This window comes from Cynoglossus semilaevis, chromosome 17 (assembly GCF_000523025.1).
Source record: "Cynoglossus semilaevis isolate Cse_v1.0 chromosome 17, Cse_v1.0, whole genome shotgun sequence".
In the NCBI taxonomy this organism is placed as follows: Eukaryota; Metazoa; Chordata; class Actinopteri; order Pleuronectiformes; family Cynoglossidae; genus Cynoglossus; species Cynoglossus semilaevis.
Window position 1 is genome coordinate 7,292,523 of NC_024323.1, and position 6,104 is coordinate 7,298,626.

The 6,104-nt window shown below is 40.0% G+C and overlaps 1 long non-coding RNA gene across 1 annotated transcript in view; it reads left to right on the forward strand.

Moving 5' to 3' along the window:
• The first annotated feature begins 3,841 nt into the window (after window positions 1-3,841).
• The window catches only part of LOC112488448 (uncharacterized), a 3,636-nt gene continuing 1,373 nt past the window's right edge, over window positions 3,842-6,104 (forward strand). The window contains exon 1 of the long non-coding RNA XR_003052508.1: window positions 3,842-6,013. This is a non-coding gene — a long non-coding RNA (uncharacterized LOC112488448). The remainder of the gene's footprint in view (window positions 6,014-6,104) is intronic.

Consider the following 6,104-nt stretch of genomic DNA (forward strand, 5'->3'; position numbering starts at 1 on the left):
AGCAAACATGAAAGGGGTCTGTAAAGGTGGTCTGGCCCGGGTATTTTTAGCATGTGGAGTGTGAGAGAGCTGTATCTTCTCAAGGGGTTTTTCCAGGGAAGTATATTTAGAGGTGGGTTGTGTTAAAAAGAAGACAGAGGGAGAACAGGAGGGATGTGCACTGTACACTAATGCTGGTCTGATGTAAGAGGCTGCAATAGGACCACACACACATTCTCTGTGTGGCACCGGCCTGACTATATATGACTCTCACTCCTTCACCTGTTGACGCTCTCTCACTTTCAGACAATGTCACCGTCCACGGTGTTAATGGGCACGATCTTTTTTTTATTTTTTATTTCTCACTTTCAGACAATGTCACCGTCCATGGTGTTAATGGGCACAATCTTTTTTTTTTTTAATTTAAACTACGGGGACCGAAGACAAACTCAGAAAAACACACATTCTCAGCCCAGTTTTTCCAAAGAGAAGCGGCGTCTCCACAGTCGTCGTCCTGCAGACGGCTCCAAACTCTCAGGCGGCCGATGCCCAACTGCATTTCAGCACATCAGCTAACACCAGGCATTCCAGACACCGCAAATCAGACAGTGATTTTCCAAATGCTAAAACAGCTAATGTGGTACGCAGTGGAGGAGAGAGAGAGAGAGAGAGAGAAAGAGAGAGAGGTAGACAGCTGAAAAAGCAATGCTAATAATAATGAGAGAAATGAGAGAGACAGAGAGGGCGCTCACTGAGGATAATAGCATGCATGCTGGCTGAGACAGGCAGAAAGAGGGAGAGAGAAAGAAGAGAGCGAGCGCTGAGCCGCAGTGACGCCATTGTGGTTCCTTAGCACTTCCTGTCTACTGCCACAGTGTTTGTGTGTCTTGTCTCCACAGCAACTACCAATACATAAATACCAGAGAGGTAGGGGAGAGAGAGAGAGAGAGAGAGATAGGGTAAAAGAGAGGGGGGGGGGGCAAGAGAAAATGTGGGGGGGGGGGGGGGGGGGGTAAGAGAAAATGAGGACAGACAAGTCATAGTCTAGTGGACCAACTCTGAGCCTGACTGCTGGCTGGCTGGTTCCAGCTTGTGCACATCTTTCGGTGGACTTTTAAAGACAACATTCTGGGATCGGTTCCAAGAACCAACACAGTTGAAAAACTGATGAAGTGTTGAAAAAAAAAAGCAAGAAAAAAGTATGACATCAGAGATCCCAGAACTGTGTCAGAGGTGAGTTGAGGAGGAAAAGCGTGGAGTTAAGGGGCAGGAGCCTGCTAATTAAGGGAGGAGCTAAGAAGAGGAGGAGGAGGAAGAGGAGGAAGAGCAGGATGAAGGTTTGACAGGGAGAGTTGACAGCTGAAGGCTGGCTCTTCCACTTTTCCCTAACAACCACGAACAACACAGTACAGTAGGTTTACTGTAAATACCAACCCCATTGGAAACATTTGCTCAGCGCTTTAGAAAAGCAGGAAAAAAAACGATATTTTTGATTAAGGTTCACGATAATCTGAGAAGTAAAGAGTCGGCAACATCAGCGTTGGGTCGAGTCTCCTTTTATTTTGACTACATCGACTTTTTTTATTGTTTTACAGCAAAAATATATTGACCCAAAATACTGGCATCAGGAGACACACCTGAAGCTACGCTAACGCTAATACAGAGCTATACCACTGCAGCAAGTGCAGAATGAGGCCTGTTGTTGTCGGGCAGAAAAATCCGTGGAATTTCCTGGAAAAAGAGTTCCTCTAAATAGGAGCATGTGTCTAAATAAACTCCCACATCATAGATTCCCATTGTCACGAGGCTAAAGCTGAGGCTCAGGCTCTGTACTGTAAGTTTCATCAATTACACTTTGGATTTTTGTTATTCTTATTTGTAGCAACGTTTGAAAGACAAATGAGAAGTAATGATGTATTTAATGAGAATGTTTGACATGTTCATAATGATTCTATTCTTCACTAACAGTAATTTGTTGTCTTTGTTGAAGTAACAAGATGGAGCTGGGAAATAAAAGCACCTGCAAGCTATGAAAGATTTAGTCAGTGGTTCCCAAAGTGGGGGGCGGGGCCAGACCTCCAGTGGCCGAGGCCTCTATCTCTATCTATTTATTTGGGTCTCAGTGGAAAAAGAACATGTCTGTGAAGGTTCTGTCCTTCTGGACATGTCGGTCTGAGAAGTAAACAACTGGAGAAGAACTGACGCCGCCTAATGGACGGGAGGTGAAATGTTATTAAGAAAATTTTCGAATGTGAAAGAGCGATAATTATAATATCAAGGCCAGGTCTTCTCTACAGAAGCTGCCATGATGGATGAGCACACGCACTCGGAGCCGGTGCCTATGCCTCCACCCTAATGAATAGCAGGTTTTACTCAAACACCAGAACTGCTTTGCTCATGGGTCCAAATGGTCCAGTATTACAAATGTTGGACACATACAGAACCAGACGATCTGGAGTTTTGTTTTCTGCCCGTCGTTCTTCTCTTAAACAATGTGCAACGATTAAAAACAACACGTTTCTGTGTAAGAAAAAACTACAACTTCTTTTTCAGGGGTATGTTGAGTCAGTGTCAGCTCTCAGTCAAGGTCCGGGGAATGATCGAGGTCTGGTTTATTTTAGGACTTTACAGAAACGTTACAGACACAATGTCTTTATGGAAAATGGAAAAAAAAAAAAAAAGAACTCAGGGAACGACTGGAGAACAGTCAGTGCTTTATATAAGGATCTGTGTGTGAACTGCAGGTCCCTCCCTGTTAATGACTGCTCACTCTCCGTCGACGTGTCTGCTTAGGTAATAATAATACTGATAGCCCACCTCTCACATTAGCTGTGACCACTTACAGTCCCCCTCCCCCCAAATCTTTTGCATGTCTACATTCCCTCCAAAAACCATTTTTCCACTGTTTGATGCATAATTGGATCTGACTCACCATGACAACCAAATGGAAGTTGATTTTTTTTCTTTCCCAGACTCTGGGACCAAACAGGACTCAGTTACTGTCATCTGAGTCAATGCCCAAGACGGTCACTCAGCAGAACGTCCACTGTGACCAGTCGACATCAACAAACACAGTCGACATCAACAAGTACACGGCCCACAAATGGCAGGAAAGTTTTACTATATATATATATTAAAAGCTTCTGTTTTTTTCTACCGATTTCCACTGTGGATGAAACATACAATATTTATGCATTTTAAGTATCCTGTGCAAACCAATATTTCTTTACTCTCAAACACAACATTTGTATATTGTTAAATGTGTAACATTGCAGCCTGACTATAAACAAGAATTCATTCATTCAAGAATTCATTACATCTTGTATTGAGAATACATTGCAGCCTGACTATAAACAAGAATATTCATTACATCTTGTATTGAGAAATTTTTTTTTTCATGACTTCAATCATTAAAATAGGTAAAAAAATGATTTTCTTCTGACCAAAAAATTAAAAGGTTTTACAGCGAAGTAAAACATCCTGGTTGTTAACAGAGAATCAAGATTTTGATGCTGCGTTACTGATATTAAGTTTTTACTGAAAAGAAAAATAGCTAAATTTTATGAATATGTGTATTCATATTTTTGAGTTGCATAACATACCTAACAAGATTGAAATTCTCCCTAGTCAAACATTTTGACTTATTTTCTTAATTTACTGTGAGGATTTGTATTTATTTTTGTGAATTTTATGCATTTAAGTTTATTAATTGGACCAAAAATCAGAGAAATATGTTATGTTTTATTTGTTGATCATAAAATAATTTTTAAAAAATTCAACAAAATTTCATGTTAAAAAACAACAAATAATTTTGCATTTTTAACCAGGTTCAATCCCCAAATCATTAACATTAGTGGGAGGAGGGGGTTTCATCAGGAAGGGCTTCTGGAGTAGACCGTGACTCAAAGCAAATATTCAGATTCCTGTGAGCAGATTACACAGAAGACGCCTTTTTCAACAGGATATTATTATTATTTTTATTTTTTTGCGACGTCCTGCTCAGCTGACAGAGACAAAGACTTACAGAAGGATGTACTACAGTACTTATGTACTTGTACTTCTAGGTTGTACTTCTTAGGAGACAGAAACCTGCGACTGTCAAAAACCAAGTACTGATTACAGGTCAAAGACTTTCATTGTGGTTCTTCTTTTGCAGGCTGTTATGCAAAGCTGTAATTCCCCTTTAAAAGCGACATAGAAACTGAGGTTCACAAACAAATACATTTCTCCATATGAAGACAAATGCCAGCGCCGCGGTCACGTGTCTTACCGGTACAGTACATTTGTCTAAACTGGAGTACACGGGTTGCTAAGAGACGCATGAGAGTGTGTGTGCGATGGCTGTGTGTGTGTGTTTGCGTGTTTGTGGAATGTGTGACGTCTGCTCTCTTACACAGGGGCGTGGTTGTCTGTGCGGGACAACACCACACACACACACACACCACAAACACACACACACATACACACATAACCAAGGTTACAGGGAACGACCGGGAAGTCATAAAGGCAACAGCCCACAAACAACAACCTTCTAAAGTTTGTGTTAGTGAAGAGGGGGTGGGGGGGGTGAGGGTAAAAGAGCTTGAACACAAATTTAAATACAAACTTATCTAACATTTACAGATTACTTCAGTAAAAAATAAAAAAACAAAAATGAGAATTTGAAATTATTTTCCGACTGGAACCATTTTGTTGTTTGTGTTCACAGAGATTGTAAGATTATGTTTATGTCTAGTGTAGTTTACTTTATTCAACCTGTCCTGTATTATATTTTAAAACCAGCTCTTTGGGTTAGTTGCTGTATTCATATATATGTAAATTATAATATTATCTGTTGGTTTAAGAAAGCCAGTTAAAAATCTTTTACATACAACAGAGAAGAATTATTAATTAAAATTTAAACAATTACGACTATGTTTTAAATTTTCTAAAAGAAAAATCTTTCTTTTAAAATATCTAGTTTTTTAACAGAATAAAAAATATCTACTTGATGTTGTTGCAAAGCTGCATGAACAATACATGAATATTTGCTCTGCAAAAAATAAATAAATAATTAAAAAAAACAAAGTAGTAGTTTTGTTTATTTTCATTTTTATCATCTAAACTCTCAATTAAAATCCCAAACCAAAATGTTTTATCCAAAAGATTCTCTTAAATACTATAATTTAACTATAAAGAATATAAATGATGTTGAAAAAGTATTATTTTATCTAAATAAAAGATCTATTCTTTAATTTTTCTGTACTCTCAAATGTACTCAACACACAGGGCGGCAGCCACTCTCCACATCAGCACGACACCGTACACTGGTGTAGTGAGTGGCAGTAAATAAAGGAATTTCATTTGTGTGATTGTGATTAATTATGTGATTTTTTTAAGGAAAACTTCAATCTTCAAGACACAATCTTCATTTTAGTTTTGAAACAGTTCTCAGAATTTTTTTATAATAAACCTGATGATGATTGAAACACATTTGATATATATATAAAAAAACACTTCAATGTACAATTAAATCACCAAAAGTACCAGAGTATCTAATGTTTGTTTGATTTGAACTGGAACGCTGCGCCTTCAGTTTTCTTCAGTTCTCTGTTGACTTAAACAGACTTTGCTCATTTATTAGCAGCTGTGCGGCCAATTACCTCCCTGCCCCCTTTCCTGTCCTGGGAGGGCAGGGAGGAGGTGAAGGGGCAAGGGAGGGAAGTAGAGTAGGAAAGGGGAGGGCTCTTCTCCTCTGACATCGTCATAAAGGAATCCCCTGCTCCGGGATGGGCCCGCCCCCTCCCTCACTCTCACTCTGTCTGGCTCCCAGACGCACTTGTGTTCACACACACTCCTGTCTGCACGGACAGAGGAGAGGCAGACTGACAGGGCAGACAAAGACTGGAAGACGCTGAGAGACGGAGAGGGGACGGTGAGACGGAGGGACAGGAGGACATCTGTGAAGTTCAAGTGCACGCTGGAGACCACGGGGACGGCGACTGAGGAAAAGGAGTTTTTTTTCTTTTTTTTTTTAAACAAACATTTTTCTCAGGTAGGTGCTGCACTCTGTCTGTCTTTTCTCTGAAGGCTGTCGTTGACGGTTTACTGGTTTATGCCTTTAGGGTCCACTAAAGCTCTTTTGT